Raw genomic sequence first — 19,655 nt, 5'->3', positions numbered from 1 at the left:
GAAATATTAGGAGGACCACACTTACTATACTCGCACATGGTATGTATTGCTCAACAACTATGTCTGCTTCATATTTCCCCATCTAGAGTGTTCCTTCTTTCTTTTCCCCTTTCTCTGCCCCTAGCCCAATATATCAATTCTACTTATGCAAGGACTTGGTCCAGAATAATCTTCCCAATATGGCTATTGAGTCAGCTTGGCATAATGCAATGTTTAAGGGATATTCCTATTAGTATATCTTTAAAAGAAAATGAAGACTGAACATCTGTTTATTGACTTTCTAGATTAAAAATAATTCTAGATTAAAAACCTCCTATAGAGGTAGGGGTTTTGACTTTTCACATCCTGATATAACTGTAAACATTATAAAAGGCAGAATCTGAGACTTTTGTGTTACTCTCATTTTGTAGAGAAACGAGGATTAACTTATGCATCCATCAGACATCATCTTTCAGTTGGAGTTGAAACTTTAGATCATTTAAGTATTTTGCTTCTATGAGACCCCTTTTTGAAAATGGCTTTTGGATGGGACAAGGGAGAGGGTACCTGGATGACTTTTAGAATGCTTTCAAACATGGCTCTGAAACCCTAAGGTAATGGGCTTTCTACTCAGTACATGTTCCACAGGGGCCATCAACATTGTTCAGACCTAAGAGTTATTTAAAAATGCAGAATCTCAGGCCCATCATTAAAACTACAAAACAAAAATCTGCATTTTAACAAAATCCTCATGTGACTTGCACTCATATTAAAATTGAAGAAGCACTGATCTGGCATTTGCTTTTGACATGGGGTGAGCTCATTGTATTAGTTTGCCTTCTTGTGATAAATTAAAGAGAATTTTCCTGGGCTGTTTGAGTGAACCTTCCCTTTAATGGAAGGAAGGAAAAACCAAATGTTATTGAGTACTTCCTATAACCTCTCAATGTACCCAAAATTTGACCTCAGGTCTAAGATCTTTTCATTTAGACTTATTCCTTAAGGTATATAAAGAGGCAAGAGTTTAGAATTCAAAAAACCTAGAAGATATACCCCTAAGCAAGAGTGTGAAACAGGGAGTTGGTTTATGGTGTCTCTACATCACCTTCTCGTGTACCCTCTTTCCCGTCCTGTAACCACATGCTCTTCCTTCTCATGTTTCATTCTTATCTGACATTTCCCTGAGCGCTGACAGTAGCATATTGACTAATGGAGTTGCCTTTGGTAGAGATTTTTATTACACCCTTTTAAAAATGAGGTCCCCAATATCTTAAAACCCAAAAGAATGAAAGTGTCACTGTGAGATTCTAGGAATCATAATGGATTGAGCGTTGGGGTTAAATATCCCTGTCTTGAACACACTAGGAAGGTGTTTCTTGATTTGTAAAGCCTGTTTAAAACTCAAGAACTGTACTTTGTGTCAGAAATGTAGGGGAGGGCTGCCATTTTCATGACACTTGGAGTCGATTTTCTTCTTGGGTATACCATCTTGTAAGATTTCCAGGAGCAGAAAGCTAGAGAGTACCCAAATTTATAATGTAGCTGGTGCCCCCTGCTGGAATAGGGTTGCTTAAATTTCCATCTCTTGGGGCATCTGTGCCAGCAGCCCTGTTAAGATACAGTTTGCCAACATAGCCTACAGGTATCTGGGTAAGTCATTTAATTAACCTCTCTGCTTCAGTTCTCTGACATGTAAGAGTGGGGTAACAATAGCAGCCAATCCTAAATTTCTTGTTGAAAGGTAGAATTAATTAGGGATGACAGTAAAATACTTAATGAAACCTAGCGATAAATGTTTGAACATGCCTCCAGTATTCCTATGGCAGGAAAATGGCAATGTGATATGTATTATTATTAAACCTAATGTTGCTAATTTTATTTGATTATTAATTCTCACCACTTTGAAAGTTGAAATGCATATATGCACATCACACATCCTAATTGATATTATGTAAGCTAAAGATTTGGATTGATAGTGTGCTCTAGTGGATAGCTGTGGGTGAAGAAAGTCCTTCCAAATGAAAAGCAGAATAACTGAAGCCAGTAAGTACATCTATGTACAACAGGCACACTACTTTGGAAATATTTTCTTTTTTTTATTGAAGTATAGTTGAAATACAGCATCATATTAGTTTTAGGTTTACAACATAGCAATTTGAAGTTTATATACATTGCAAAATGATCACTGTAGTAAGCCTAGTTGCCAATAGTTACCATATACAATTGATGCAATATTATTGACTATATTCCCTGTGCTCTATTGTCTGGCATGAAAATCTCTTTTGATTTGTATTCTTTACATGATAAGGGGTCTTGTCCCTGCATAATAATGAGAGTACCATTAGAGTCCTAAAGAATGAATTCCACTTATAGAAGAAAGGGGGTATGAAATTGAAAATGACCACCCTGACAGGAGAAAGAGTCCCTCTGTTTCTGATCAAGTAGCTCATGAGAAAAAGAAAAGAGGATGAGTTAGAGTGAAAAGTTCAATAAGAGTGCTCACTTTTCCATTCTTGAATTAGAACCCCATTGGGGAGAGAGGGAGGTTTGCAGATGAAAGTGGGGCAAATATCTAGGAACTTCCTGGTAGGGGTGGCTCTAGCTGGAAGGCTTCCTGACTCTAGGAGAAGCTGTGCTGATGTTTACATTCAGCTTAGTGCATTATCAACAGAACATTGAGGCAAAAGAGACAGGTCTTCTGATTCCTATTGTCTATGTGTGGTGTGCTAAAGATTTTTAAAAACCTGCAGAAAATGGTGAAGGAGTGAATGAGCTTAGGTTTGAGACCAAAGGTAGGTTACTAAATCTTTAGTGCATGGTATAGGTAGCTGGGACTATCAGTCTCAGTAAGGAGAGCCATGACAGAGCTCAGTGTCATAGAATCAGGCACGTCACAGTGATTGTGGACCAAAGGACTAGACTAGATCACTCACCCATAGCAGAGACTTGAGAAAGTTGTAATTTTTGTACAGTCTTGTTCTCTGGCCACTCATGCCACAGCAAGAATATAAAAAGTCCACCCAAAATACCCAGCTGTTGTCTAGAAGAGGAGTAGGAGGAGATATTGAACACTGAGGATTTACCTTGAAAGAGTATTTAAATTACTGGATCAGAATAAATTCAGCAGACTGAGAGATATCATCTCATACCTGTTAGAATGGCTGTTGTCAAAATGACAAATAACAAGTGTTGACAAGGATGTGGAGAAAAGGAAACCTTGTGCACTGCTGGTGGAGAGGTAATTGGTAGAGTCACTATGGAAAACAGTATGCCATTTCCTCAAAAAATGAAAAATAGAACAAGCCAGAAATAGTTCTGGGTATTTATCTGAAGAAAATGAAAAAATAATGAAAAATTTTGAAAAAATATGTGTACCCCCACGTTTATTGCAGCCTTATTTAATACCTAAGACATTGAGGCAACCTAAGTGTGTATGGATGAATGAAAGGATAAAGATATGCTGTACATATGAAATGGAATTTTGTTCAGCCATTAAAAATAATGTAATCTTTCAATTTGCAACAATGTGAATGGACCTTGATGCTAAATAAAATAAGTAAGAGAAAGACAAATACAGTATGGTGTCATCTATATATGTAATCTAAAAACAAAACAAAACTAAAAAACAGAAATCAAACTCATAGATATAGTGGACAGATTGGTGGTTGCCAGAGGTAGGGGTTGAGGTTGAGTGAAACGGGTAAAGGTAGTCAAAAGGTTCAAACTTCCGGTTATAAAATAAGACATAGGGGTTTAACATACAGTATGGTGGCTATAGTTAATAATATTGTATTGTATATTTGAAAGTTGCAAGAGAGTAGATCTTAAAAGTTCTTACCATAAGAAAAAAATTTTAAGTATGATGGGTGTTAACTAAACTTACAGTGATTATTTTACAATATCTACAAATACTAAATCATTATGCTGCATGTCTGAAACTAATACAAGTTTATATGCCAATTACATCTAAATAAGAAAAAAAATAAGAGAGGGGATCAGAATGTCTGCTATGACTATTAACATTTTTCTGGAGATGTAAGCCAATGCAATCTAGTAAGAGAATGAAATTAAAGAAATTAAAATTGAGAAAAAGGGAGGCACACTTTTATTTATAGATAGATTGAATGATACCTATCTAGACAAATCCTACAGAATTAACTGAAATACTTTAGAACAATAGGTAGGGGCATTTAGAACCAATATGTAGAATATATAGAGAATCTACACAGGAAAAGAAGACATAACTTCTAATATCATTGCAAAAGGTAAACTATCTTGCAGTAAAATTAATAAGAAATGTGCTGAGAGCAGCAAGATTTTATTTCTGGACCTTCTAATCTGTTTAATTGATGTCTTTGATAAGACTTGTGCCACTTTGGATGAGCACTGCTGTTATTCTGTATGTTGGCAATTGAACACCAATAAAAAAAAAAGACTTGTGCCACTTTTATTGATTATAGATTCATAATATATTTTAAAATTAGTAAACCTGATCCTGTCTAGATTTCCATCAATAAGAGGATGACTTTGTTTATCTATACTATCTACCATTCCTCATTCATAGAAACCAACTGGAATTTTTTAAAAATGATACAATAAAATTATTTCTTATATATTCAGTGAAATAAACAAGGTGCAGAAAGTTTTGAGCAGTTGTGCAAAAGCAGGCATAAAATGTACATACATATTTAGAATGAATAGGATATCTCTGGAATGATTTGTAAAAAATCGATAACATTGGTTTCCTCTGGGGAAGGAAACTCAAAGGAGACAGGGACAAGGGGAAGACCTACTGTTGTAAACAGTTCTATTTCTTTGGATTTACAAACCATATGAATATGTTACTTATTTAAAAATTAAATTTAACTGAAATATGATGAGAGTCTCTACATATGAATCCTTAAATGTAATTTTTTTCTGTATTAAAAACTTTTAATTCATTAGGCTTCTGTAGGTATTGCTTTGCTGTTTTACCTTGTTCCCTGCCTGACAACCCCCAGAGAAAATGACATAAATATTTTAAGCACTCAGACAATAACTTTCTATAATACTCTATTACATTTTATTTTAGGAAATTAAATTTTGTACAATGATTCTGGCTTTGCCTTAGTTGAATTATACACATCTATATTTACAATGTACAACATATAAGTTTATCATTTTTCAGTAAAGCAAAGAAAGTTATTGTGTGTCATCTTGTCCTTAATCAGAAATACCATCTTTTACCAACTGATTTGTCTGAATGAAGACATCCAATTCAATGTACATCTCATACCTTCCTGCTCTGCATTCTCATCCTTGTCTTCTGCTCTGTGAATCTTAGGTAAATATAATATTGCAGCATCTTTTGCACCATGTTAGATTTTATACAATTGCTTTTCATGGTATAGTCCTACAAAATCTCAGAACTCACCCCTGTATCATTTGCATTGTGTTTCACCTGTGGTTGTGAAAAATCTGAGGGCAAAGTTAGCTCTCTTGAATTTATGAGCTACATATCATGATATTTTATTCTGTGATATTTTTCTTTTTTTTTTTCTGTGATTTTTTTCAAATGCCATTGGAATACAATATATTCTTTTAATTAATAAGATTGATATTATTCTCATGACACACTATGTGATATCTGCAAAGGGAAGTTGATATCACAATGCCTAAAACATTTGTTGAAGCTTTGTCCAACTAACAAGGAAATGTGGATGGTCTTTCTTTCTGACCAGTTTCAAATAGCCTGCTAAACCCTCAGGTGCTCTGTTGTCTTGACCTATACCCTTAATTTACATGTAACTTTTATCTAGGAAAAGGATATTTAAACTTTAAGAGTTGTGATTTGTTATCGTATCCTTTCTGTTTCCTATTGTATCCATTGTTCCTGTCTACTTCTCCATTCCCCATCCACACCTCCATACTTGGGGGGATCCAGGTTTTGTTGTGCCCTCTTTAAGGACAATAACACAAAGATATAGAGTCAGTATAAAAGCAGATATTTGGTAAAAGAGACAGAAATAAAACCCCAAATCACACATTTTAAAAACTACAAAAATCATCAAATCCAGAAAAATATGATTTATTAATTGCCTAGCATGACCTTACAACATTTTTTCCTGCTAATTTTCTGACTTCTTGTCCTTTGACCTGTCATATAGCAACTAATTGAAAAACCAGTTTCCATAGAGGAAATAGAAAAACAAATATTCAGTCTTTTTTCTAATGGTTGATTGAGATAAATTGGAATAGTTACTTTGAGTTTCACAACACATCACTAGTAACATGTAAACTTTTAGGATTATTGTCAAATTTGAGTCACCTGCTGTGGACTTTCTTTCATATCTGAGCTGTAAGAGTTCAAGTCATGTAATCATGAAAGTGGGATATAATAATTTTTCACTATATTTGTCAATGTCAGCAAGAAATTTAAATCTTTTTCCAAACATTCATAGGATTTAATCTTGTATTAAGTTAGGATTATAATCATGTTATAGTCTTCCAAAAAGCTATTCATCATTTCTTTCTGAAATTTGTTTCCTTAATTGAACTGAAGCTTTTTGGCAGGATCTAAATTGATACAATTTGCTTCTTAAAGTCAGAATAATTTCTGTTGATCTCATTGCTAATCGTTGTCACTTTTGTTTTGCCTTTCCTTATTTTTTCTGATTTACTCTCAGTTCTTTAATAATAAAGATGACAAATGAAGGTACCAGGATGACTCATAAAAAACACAATTCAGATTATATATCCTCTCTTTAAGATCCTTTATTGCTTCCTGTTTTAATTAGCATGAAGTTGGAAGCACGTGGCCCTGCCTTCCTCTCACCTCACCTCTGACCATAACTTCTCCCTATTCCAGCCCCTTGGACTCCCTTTCTGGCCTTGGATGTGCTGAGCTTTCTCTTTTATCACAATGGCACACCTGCTCTTGCCTATTCCTGGGACATGGTTCTTAGAGCTTTATGTCCAGTGTTCTTTTTCATCTTTGGGCATCTGTTGAGTGAACTTTTCTTGGTTACTCTTTCTTCCTTTCTTCTTCTTTTTTCTTTCTTTCTTTCTTTCTTTCTTTCTTTCTTTCTTTCTTTCTTTCTTCTTTCCTTCCTTCTTTCTTTCTTTCTTTCTTCTTTCTTTCTTCTTTCTTTCTTTCTTCTTTCTTTCTTTCTTTCTTTCTTTCTCTCTCTCTCTCTCTTTCTTTCTCCCTCTCTTTCTTTCTTTCTTTCTTTCTTTCTTTCTTTCTTCCTCTTTCTTTCTAGATTTTATTTATTTATAAGAGACACATACAGAGAGAGAAAGAGACATAGGAAGAGAAAGAAGCAGGCTCTATTCAGGGAGCCCGATGTGGGACTCAATCCTGGGACTCCAGGATCACGCCCTGAGCTGAAGGCAGAAGCTCAACCACTGAGCCACCCAGGTATCCCTTGGTCACTCTTTCTAAAGAAACCATTGCTTCCCATCATTTTGTTAGACACTTTATGATTTTATGCTAACACTAATGGAAGAACCTCTAAACTTCTCTTACTCATCTACTCTTTTGATTATGTGCTTGGCTGTTAATCATCTGTCACCCTGGCTGGACAGCCAATTTTTTGAAGACAAAGACCCTGTCTACTCATAGTTTCTACTCAAGACCATGTACAAGCCTGGAACGGGATAGGCAACCAGTGAGTAGTTGCTGAATGGGTGTGTATGACATGAAGGATATTTCAGCCCAAGAAAAATTGAATAATACTTCACACAGAAAGCTTTTAGAAATTTACATTGAATATTAGTTTTTTGAACGTTCTGAGGCTTTCAAAAATACAATAATCTGTGTTACTTTAAGAGTTTCATAATTTTTTTTAACAACAGAAGTTTTTTTTTTTTTCTTTTTGAAATGTAGTACCAATCAATATGTTCATGCAAGCAAGCAAGCCTTGGAAATGTTCACGCAAGCCTTGATAATTACAGAATTTCTAACACTCAAAGAACTCTATACTATCCCATGAAACAACAAGGTAAGGGCTTAAGGGAAATAAGCATTGGATAATAGTTCCTTCATAACCCTTACTTATCCATTCTTTCATTCAACAAGCATTTCCTGAGTGCCAACTGTATACTACAATGATATAATGCCCCAGAAACACAATGATTGGCATGACAGTCACATGTCTGCTCTAGTAAAGTCTAAGCAGATATGATAATGGTGTGAGAAGCACTTTGCTCCACCGGAGTAAGTTGAAGGAGCCCTTAACCCAGTGTTGGGGGTCTGGGAAGGCTTCCCTGATAAAGTGTCATCTAAGCCAAGACCTGTAGGATAAGTAGACTTTTGACAAAGGGAGATCTAGAGGAGAGCCCATCAAGCATTGAAAATAGTATGTGCCCAGGGCTGGAGGCAAGAAGCCCCAGAGCATTTGATGGGGATTGGGAAAAGCCCACTATGTTTGAGCACAGAGTGTGAGGGAAAAGTGGTAAGGGACAAAAACAGAGAGGTAAGCGATAGCCAGTTTTGCTCACACAGAAGTGACCTGAAATCATTGATTTATTTACTGGCCTACTAACCCGAATGACAATTTATTTTGACTTAGTATTTCTGGGGCTTACCATATCACTGGGCACTTAGTAAAATGTGGTAAAGTTGTGTGAAATGGATGAAGTAAAACAACTTGAAGACCAGAGGACTCTTTCGTTGACATTGCCAGGGGAGGAAATAGCTGCTATTGGGTGCACTGTGGTCAATTACTAGTTCATTTACTACTTGCTAGCAAGCAACTTTCTGTGGGTACCGGGAAAACAAATCAGAGAAATGATAGTAATTGCAGGCCTTTCTGATGGAGAAACTGGCCAGAGTTACACTTTCAGGAAAGGGAGCAGCCATCTCTGACACAGTTGGGAATATCTTTCTAGTGTTTGAGTAATTCCAAGTGTCAGAGTCATTTAACGTTTCAGAGTGTGCAATGTAAAACAAGTGGTAAATTGGCGGAGGGGAGTCTAGGGGAGGAAAAGGTAGATGCTGCAGACTTGTTTCCACTAGTCAGTGGCCAATAAATGATGTCTAGACTCTGTCCCTTGCTCCCATCTGGAGAGTTCTGCTGTTCTTACATAATAAATGAATCGAAGGCAAACAGTTATTGGGAGAAACAGCAGGATCTTCACATTTTGCGTCCCTTATGTTATGTTGCCAACAGGAAGGCAACTATTCTAAGTGAGCCAATGAACACTTTATGAAAACTGCTTTAATCCCAGACTTTCTTACCTTCCTGACTAGCCAAGTCATTTCGGGGTAGCTCGACATTTCTTATTTTGGCCTGGGTCCAGGGCTTTCTTATACCCTGCAAATTCATATGAAGAATATTATATAAACTTTCTATGACTACTTTCTTCAGAGCTTGAAACAAAAGAAATACTTCAACATTTTATTATCTCTTTAGGGTGATTATGTCTGTGTAAGTGATTAGACTTTTCTAAGGGGAAGAAAAATACAGATTTTGTGGGAGAGAGGGGATGGTAAAGAAAGAGCTTGTTTCTTGTGAAATTGATTCTATGAATAAATAAAGTAAGAACGATGGTTTTGAAGAGAACATCTGACTTCCTCCCCTGCCTTTGACAGCTCCTTACCATTTGGGTAAATCACTCCTTTTTCTGTTTTATAAAGTTTTCTTTGTTGGCCAACTTCTTGCCTAAAACAATAAAAGCTCTCGTTATTTCCTGAGTTCTTCATAGGAGAAAGAGCATTGTCGAAGTGTAAAAGCATTGGGAACTGGGTTCTTCAAACTGGTCAGGAATGGAGGCTCCTAGAATTTTCCAGTGTTCTTTGAGTCCCCAGACCCATATCTTCTGCATCTTTGCATGGATGGAAAGAGGGAAGCCATAGGAGGTGCTGAGAATTGTTTTTGAGTAGGTGGGGCCCTGGCTCAGTTACTGTGCACCTATGGTTGACCCTGGGCTCTCAAATTCTGTCAGATGACTGCCTCTCCTTATACATCTATAACTCTGTTTATAGGTATAGGCATGTTGCTATTTTGTTTGTGGGCACGTGACATAATTTGATGGGGCCTGACAGAAAAGCATAAAGCCCTTGTTCACTTTTGTCTGAGTCACGTAGCAGTGGCACTCACAACCCAATACCATATGGCTTTGCATCTAATTTGTATGTTTCTATGTTTGTTTTATGCTGGCATTTCCTGTAGTGAGTCTAGAACAGGAAAGCAGCTGTTACTCAGACTTAACTCATCATCCAAATTCTAGGTCTTTATGCTGTTGCTGGGTTTTTGTTTTTGTTTTCTGACATCTCTAAGTTTAACTATTTGAGGTGAGCATATTAACACTCTTAGAGATATATTTTATATAATTGCCTCCAAAATCTTAGTGTTTAATAAAGTTAACGATTATAATGATATTAAAATATGTCATGACCTTGAGAGCAAGGGGAGTGTTTCATTCATTACTGAATTCTTAACGTTTAGGATGAAAACTTGTATTAGGATGAAAACTTAATAAAAAGTTCTGGTTGCTGTTGTTGTTCAATCTGACTTAACATAGATTTGACCCTGAGACAAGGATTCAAATACATGTAGTTTTGTTTTGTTTTGTGTTTTTTGGGGGGGTTGGGTAGGGTAATGATAAGAGGAACAGGGAAGTGACATAGGGAAGGGAAGACAGCCAATAAAGTATACATTATTCAGTCTATTAACTGAACTTAATAGTGGGAGCTTAATCCCAGAGAAACTCTGGGATGTATTACAAAACATATGCCTCAGAATCTTCCCACCCAAGATGCAGCAGAGCCAGTATAATTAAACATCAACTTCTGAAAATTGATTAACACCTGGGGTTTCCATTCCTTTTACTTCCTGCCTCCCTTGCTGTGATCAGAGTGGCTTTCCTGGTCAGGAACTGAATGTCCCCTGGCACAAAGATGCACACAGAAGTAGTGGAAAATCCACAGCCACCCTGACATTCCAAGGGTTGTACACAGGACCCTGACAGTTAATGATATTGATGATATTGTTGTCACAGTCATTTCAGTATATAAAAATAAATTATATTTTCATAAAGTCCAATTATCTTTTTTTTCCTCTCATATTTTTTGGTGTCGTATCTATGAATCCATTGCCAAATCCAGGTCATAAACATTTTCCTCCTCTTTCTTCTAAGAATTTCATGATTTTAGCTCTTATATTTAGGTTATTGATTGATTTAGAGTTAAATTTAGTACACAGTATCAGATCAGTGTACAAATTCATTCTTTTGCGTGTGGGTATTCAGTTGTCTTAGTATCACTGCTTGAGGAGATTCTTCTTTTCCCATGGAATGGCTTTGGTGCCCTTGTCAAAACTCAGTTGGCCATTGATGTTTGGTTGATTTCTGGACTCTCAATTCTATCCATTGTTCTTAATATCACCCTTATACCAGTGCTACATTGCTTTGATCACTACAGCCTTGTAGCAAGTTTTGAGATAGGAAAGTGTGAGTCTTCCACCTTTATTCTTCCTTTTTAAGATTGTTTTGTCTATTTGGGATCCCTTGTAATTCCATATGAATCTGATGAATGTATTTATCATTTCTGAAAAAAAGACTGGAATTCCAATAAGTTTTACATTAAATCTATCGATCACTTTGGGCAGTATTGCTATCTGAACAATAGTTAAGCATTCTACTCCATGAACATGGGATGTTTTTTATTTATTAACATCTTCTTCAGTTTCTTTCAGCAATGTTTTGCAGTTTTCACTGCACATGTCATTTTTTGGTTAAATTTATTCATAGGCACTTTATTCTTTGAATACTATTTATTATAAATAGAATTGTTAATTTCCTTTGTGGATGATTATTACTGATTCATAGAAACACTGGTGTTTGTGTGTTGAACTTGTGCCCTGCAATTTGCTGAATCATTTGTTAGTTCTAATTTTTGTGTGGCTTTGGGATTTTCTATATATGGAATCATATCATTGTGAACAAAGACAGTTTTACTTCTTCCTTTCCAATTTGGACACATTTTATTTATTTATTTATTTATTTATTTATTTATTTATTTAGCCTAATTTATCTGGATAGAACTTCTAGTGCAATGTTAAATAGTAATGATGAAAACAGGGATCCTTGTCTTGATCCTGATATTAGGGGAAAGCTGCCTGTCTTCCACTGCTAAGTATAGCGGTGGTGGATTCGTCATAAATATTTTTATCATGTTTATCTAGTGCTAGTTTCTGAATGTATATTATGATAGGATGTTGATTTTGTGAAGTACTTTTTCTGCCTTTATATCAAATGAAATGATCATGTGATATTTTTCCTTCATTCTATTAATGTTATGTATTACATTGACTGATTTTTTCTTTGTTGAAACATACTTGAACGCCAAACTTTTGTATGTGAAAGGACATTATTAGGAATGTGAAAAGACAACTTATAAAATTGGAGAAAATATATTTAAATTATATGTCTAAAAAGAGTCAGGTCCTGAATATATAAATAATTCTTACAATTCAACAACAAAATAAACAAACAACCTAATTAAGAGATGGGCAAAGAATTGCAATAGACCTTTTTCCATAGAAGATGTACAAATGGCTAATAAGCTCTTGAAAATATACTCAGCATTATTAATCATCTGGGAAATGCAAATGAAAATCCCAATGAGATTCCACTTTATGCCCCTGAAGATGGCTAGGAAAATAAAAAAAAAGGAATACAGCAAGTATTGTCTAGTATGTAGGACATAGATCCCTGGTACACTGCTAGTTGGAATATAAAATAATTAAGCCACCGTGGAGAATTAGGTGGTTCCTTAAAAAGTTAAACTTAGAATTGCCTATGACCCAGCTATTCCACTTCTAGGAATAGACCCCAAAGAATTGAAAACAATCTTAAACAAACACTGGTACATGAATGTTCATATCAGCACTATTCACAATAGCCAAAAAGTGGAAACAGTCCAAATGTCCATCAGTAGGTGAATGTATAAACAGATTATAATGTATCCATATGATGGAATATTTACTCAGCCCAAAAGAGGAATGAAATATTGATACATGCTATAGTGCGGATGAAATTAAAAAATATTATGCTAAGTAGACAAAAGGGTATAGATTATATGGTTCTATTTATATGAAATATTGAGAATAGGTAAAGTCATAGAAATAGTAAGCAGATTGGTGGCTACTGGGAGCTAGGAGTCAAGGGAAAGAGAAGTAAGAGCTTGATGGAAACAGGGTTTTATTCTGGAGCAATGAAGATTCTTTAAAACTAGATGGAGGTGGTGGTTGAGCAACGCTGTGAATGCACTGAATGCTGTGAACCTCATCTGTTCATCAAAAGCTAGCTGTTCAATGCATCTCTGCTGTGTAAGAAAGGGTATTTGATCTTCTTTGCTGAAATCCACTGGAGAAATCAAGGAAGAGGGTTAATTACCAAACTGGTTTTAGTGTCCAATGGTGTTGTGCCCAACATCAAATTCCTGGATATTTTTACATGAGAGACCATATTCTGTGAAGCCCTGGGACTTGAAAGCAATTCTCCGTGCTCATCACTGAGGGAAGAATGATGCTTTCAATGAATCGAGCTCAGTGATTGGAATCATGTTTTTGGCTTCCAACTTGACAGAAATACTTTTAATAACTTTTTAATATTTTATCTTGGCATTACGGATTCCTAGTTCCCATTAATTCAATATTTCCTCCTCTTTGAATGTTTGACTGAGTTAAGGATTTCAGGTTTTTATCAGACCCCTAATTTGCTCTTCTAGCTGAAGAGCGATGGCCAAGTAACACTGTAGTCATCACCCCTATTAATAGTCTGCAAACAATTTTATACTTGAATTGAGGCTTTGACATGTATACTTGTGTATTTATTTATATTATATATAAACATTACAGAATATTTAGAAAACACAGAAATGAATTATAGGAGAAAATTAGAATTAGTCATTATCCAGAGACAACAGCTGTTAGCTTTAAAGAATTTTAATTCATGGGGCACCTGGGTGGTTCAGTCAGTTAAGCATCTGACTCTTGATTTAGACTCAGATCATGATTTCAGGGTCATGAAATGGAGCCCCACGTCAGGTTCCATGCTGGAGGCAGCTTAAAACTCTCTCTCTTCTTTTGCCTCTGCCCCTCCCCCCTGTCCCCTGCTCTCTGTCGCTCTAAAAAAATATTTCATTCACCATTTTATATACACATAATTATGCATTTGACATACATATACATTATAAACTTGAATCCATGCTATCTGTATAATTTTATGTTTCACTTTTTATGTAAAAGATATTGAAAAGCTTTTGCACATCATTAGATAATTGCCATTTTATTGGCTTCCTCTTAACTTTAATTTCTGTCTTTGTATATGTAAAATACATTTTGTTTCCTTATATCTCCTCTAGGGATGTACAAAGTCCACAATAGGCTTCTTTTTTTTTTTTTTAAAGATTTTATTTATTTATTCATGAGAGAGACACAGAGAGAGAGAGAGAGAGAGAGAGGCAGAGACACAGGCGGAGGGAGAAGCAGGCTCCACGCAGAGAGACTGATGTGGGACTCCATCCAGGGTCTCCAGGATCATGCCCTGGGCTGCAGGCGGTGCTAAACCGCTGCGCCACCAGGGCTGCCCCACAATAGGCTTCTATTTGTGCCAGTAGTCAGCTTTAAGTTTTCAAGAGTATTCTCAATAACTTGTATATTGCCAATCATAAAACATGTCACTTTGTGTTCTTTCTATGTCGGAAAACTAAACAAACACACCTTTGCTTCCATGATCTATCTTCTGTAAATGTCATTTAAAATCTAGAATTTTAGGGGAACCTTGATGGCTCAGTGGTTGAGCGTCTGCCTTCAGCTCAGGTCATGATCCTGGGGTCCCAGGATCGAGCCCCGCATCGGGCTCCCCACATGGAACCTGCTTCTCCCTCTGCCTGTGTCTCTGCCTATCTCTGTGTGTCTCTCATGAATAAATAAAATCTTTAACAAAACAAAATAAAATCTAGAATTTTAGGTAAAACATATTTCAATGGAATTATTTTTCATTTTTAGATTATCCTCTTTAAGAACAATTAATGACATATGTTTTGTACCAACATTTATCCCTATGTTATTCGATGTCATGTTATTTTGATTTTTAGATGTTCAGCACTGGTCCATATCCTCATTTTGAAATGTTTCTTTGTCACCTGAAGTGCATCTTCGATTCATTTTTACTGACAGATTTATTTTAATTAATAGACTTTATTTTTTTAAAGTGGTTTTAGGTTAGCAGAAAAATTGACTAAGAAGTATTAAGGGCTTCACTTACCTCCCTGTCCACACATGAACAACCTCCCCTGCTATCAACAGCCAGCATCAGAGGGGTACGTTTGTTACAATCAATTAACCTGTATTGACACATCATAATCAGCCAAAGCCTATAGTTTATATTAGGGTTTACCCTTGGGGTTGTATATTCTATGGGTGTGAAAAGTATGTAATGGCATGTATTCACCATTATAGTATCACTTCACACCTCCCCGCCCCAAATCTGCTGTGCTTTGCCTATTCATCCCTCCCTCTCTCTTAAACCTATGGAAAGTAATAATCTTTTTGCTGTCTCTACAGTTTTACCTTTTCTAGCAGAGTGTCACATAGTTGGAATCATGTAGTATAAGTAGACTTTTCAGATTGTTCTTTTGCTTAGTAATATGCATTCAAGATTCTTCCATGACACTTTATGTCTTGATGGCTCGTTTCTTTTAGTGCTGAATAATATTCTCTTGTATGGGTGTACCACAATTTATCTGCTCACTTACTGAAGGACATCTTGATCACTTTTACATTTTGAAAATATGAATAAAACTGCTATAAAACATCCATAGGCAGGTTTTTGTATGAACATACATTTTCAATTCATTTAGGTAAATACCAAGAAATACAATTGCTGGATCACATGGAAAAAATATATTTGATGTTGTAAGAAACTGCCAAACTGTCCTCCAAAGTATCTGTAACACTTGCATTTGGGTGTTCCTGTTGCTCTACAACCTTGTCAGCATTTAATGTTATATCAGTATGCTAGATTCTGGCAATTTTAATAGGTATGTAGTAGTATCTTCTTGTTTTGATTTGCATTTTTTCTGATGACATATGATGAGGAGCATCTTCTCACATGTTCATTTACCACCCATATATCTCCTTTGGTGAGGAGTCTGTTAAGGTCTTTATTGGCCCATTTTTAATTCACTTTTTTTTTTAAATTTTTAAATTTTTAAGTAATCTCTATAGTCAACATGGAGCTTGAACTCACAACCCTGAGATCAAGTCACATGCTCTTCTGACCAAGCCAGTCAGGTGCCCCAGATTTTTTTTGTTATTACAGAATTTTAAGAGTTCTTTGTATAGTTTGGATAATAGTCCTTTATCAGATACATCTTTGGCAAAATTTTCCTTGAGGGTGTGGTTGGTGTTCTCATTCTCTTGACATTATCTTCTACAGAGCAAAAGTTTGTAATTTGATTGAGATCTAGTTTATCAATTATACCATAGATTGTGTCTTTGTTGTATTTAGAAAGTCATAACCATAACTAAAGTTGTCAAAGTTTTCTCCTATGTTATCTTCCAGGGATATTATAGGTTTGTATTTTATGTTTAGTTCTGGATTTATTTTGAGTTATTTTTTGTGATGGATAAAAGGTTTGTGCCTAGATCTTTTTTTTCCCTTTTTATTATGCTTTGTGATTTTGTTGTTGTTGTTGAGAAGTGATCATTATCTACTGGTCAAAATGAATTGCAGTTAATAGGCCTTTAGGAATGCGGTGATGAAGGGGCCGGGGCGGGGGGGGGGTGGGGGGGGGAGAGGAAGTGTTCTATTATCCCATGATCACATCTCCATCTTTTGGTGAGCCTGTGCCCCTGGACTGTGAAATTCATGCATTATTTTATGTGTTTTCTCCCCCTTAGATGGGATAGGGTAGCTAGAGGGAGTTGGAGTTGGGTGTTTCATTTAATCTATGTAGGTTAGATACAACCTCAGTCTGTCAGGGGGTAGTAAAGTAGTTTCTTCCCGGGGAATATTTTGTTGAGAAGAATTGAGTGCTCTGTGTATTTCAAAATGGTTCCTTTTCCTTTCCTTCTGCTGGAAACAAGAGATTCCCGCTGATATTCACTGTGGAGAACTGATAGAGCTCCCAGAGGTAGCTCTAACAAAAGTGTGGGGGTTCCCCCGGAGATTTTATTTCTCCAGGTTGTCTGTACTGCACCTCCAGAATGTCATCAATTACAGTTGAGTTTTTCTGCACCTGATACTTGTTCCCATGGAGTTTTATTCTCTGAATGTCTTGGGTACGTTGTGATTTTCTGTAACTACTTGTGTCCTCTTTACTTTTCGGAACAGTAATTTTCCCTGTGACTTCACTTATCTTACAGATCTAAGAATCTTTGTTGATTTTCCAGTTTATTTAGCTTCTTGTTATTAAGATAGAGTGAAAATGTCTTAGCTTTTTACATGTTGTGCTAGAAATAGTATCTGTGTTATATATATTTTAAGCTAAGTTACTTGGTGTCTTCAAGTTCAGAACTGTATGTCTTTTTGCTGGATTGAAACTTTTATAATGATGTGATATTTTTTTCATCTTGGATTATATTTTTTACTTAAAGGGCTATTTGTCTAATAGTAATACAGTTAAACAGTTTTCTTTAGATTAGTATTTGCTGGAATATATCCATTTTCTAACTCTCGAACTTTCTGTATATCTGTATTTTAACTGTCTCCAGCATATAATAATATAACATGTCCATTCTGTCTAAATTTATCTCTTCCCTAAATAATTTAGTCCTTTTATATTTTTTATGGTTACTCTTATATTTGGATAAATTTTTACTAATTTAATGTTTAATTTCAATTTTACACACTCTTCTGTATTTTTCCTCTTGTCTTTATTTGAATTGACTGAATATATTTTTACACTCATATCCCTTCTGTTAATATTTTTTGTAAGTTTTAAATGTTAATAGTCTCACCATGAATAGTTAACAAAATCTAAAGGTAAATTTTATAGTTCGTATCAAATAATGAAATACATAACAATGCCTTAAATTATATAACTTTTGAGTCAATACTATTTTTTGTCTAAAATTTGAGATTTCGGGCAGCCCAGGTGGCTCAGCAGTTTAGTGCCACCTTCAGCCCAGGGCTTGATCCTGGAGTCCGGGAATCCAGTCCCACGTCGGGCTCCCTGCATGAAGCCTGCTTCTCCCTCTGCCTGGGTCCCTGCCTCTCTCTCTGTCTCTCATGAATAAATAAAATCTTAAAAATAAATAAATAAATAAATAAAACAGAATTTGAGATTTCATTATTAAAAAAATAAAACATCAAAATTGGATAAAGATTTAATTGTATACACCCAATATTGCATTATATATATTAACTGATATGTTTAATGTTTTAATTATGTAGTACTTCCTTTTTATTTTAGATTATCCTGTGAGGTGTATTTTTCTCCTTCCTGAAATATATACGTAATAGTTTTTTTGGTGATAATTCATTGGTAGAGAACATTTTTCTCCCTGCCAAACAATTCATATTTTATCTTGTTTTTTTTTGTTTTTTTTATCTTTCAAATATAGTTTTGCTAACATGTAATTTGATACTGGCAGTTATTTTCTCTCAGTAAAGATATCTTCTTGTTCCCTGATTTACATTTTTGCTTTTGGGAAATTTGCTGCTGGTCTAATGATCATCCATTTGTAGAACATATGACAACTTTCTGATGTTTTTGAGGTATTTCCTTTTTCTGTGATGTTATGATGTTTTATCATGATATTGTGTCTTCTTATTGTGAAGTAAATCTGTTCTTTCTTTCTTTCTTTCTTCTTTCTTCATGTTGTTTCTTGTTACTGTTTATGGTCTGGAGCATTCTCAAATAATAACTCTAATAATTCATTTTCTGTTTTCTATTAATTCTTCTGGAACTCTGATGAGAATTTTTTGTCTCTGATGAGAGTCACTTTGTTTTCCATATCCAAACATTTCCCTGTTATATTTCACATTTTTTGGTATCACATTCTGAGGAGTGTTTTCAAAATATTTTTCAGTTCAGCATTTCTTCAGCCCTGTCTAATCTGTTGAAAGGCATGATACATTTGAATTTTTAAACTCTATTGTGCATTGGTTTTCTTCAAGCTATATTTTTTCAGATTTGATTATTTTAGTATTATCTAACTCCTTGCTCAGTTTTTTTTTTTATCTCTCTTGCCTATCCTTAAACATACTTTGGATTTATATTTCATAATTCTAATATTGGCAGTCTATGTTACTCTAATTCAACTTTACATTGCTTTTGCTGGGTGTCACTCAACTGAATTTTGTCCTAATTTGTTTTATGATTTTTATTTTTTAATTTTTTAAGATTTTATTTTTTTATTCACGAGAGACACACAGAGATAGGCAGAGACATAGGCAGAGGGAGAAGCAGGTTCCCCGGGGGAAGCCTGAAATGGGACTTGATCCCAGGACCTGGGGATCATGACCTGAGCTGAAGGCAAATGCTCAACCACTGAGCCACCCAGGTGCCCCTGTTTTATGACTTTTTAAAAAAGTATTACCAGTGTATGATTCTTGAAACTTTATCTGTGAAAATTGAGGTCTGGATTTCATAGAATTTTTTCTGTCATTCAACTGGGAATATCACCAACCTGGGACAATCCACAAGTAAATATTCTCCTTGAGTTTTTGGAGGTCACAGA

Source organism: Canis aureus, chromosome 24 (assembly GCF_053574225.1).
Source record: "Canis aureus isolate CA01 chromosome 24, VMU_Caureus_v.1.0, whole genome shotgun sequence".
NCBI lineage: Eukaryota > Metazoa > Chordata > Mammalia > Carnivora > Canidae > Canis > Canis aureus.
Note: the sequence above shows the minus strand (reverse complement) of the source record.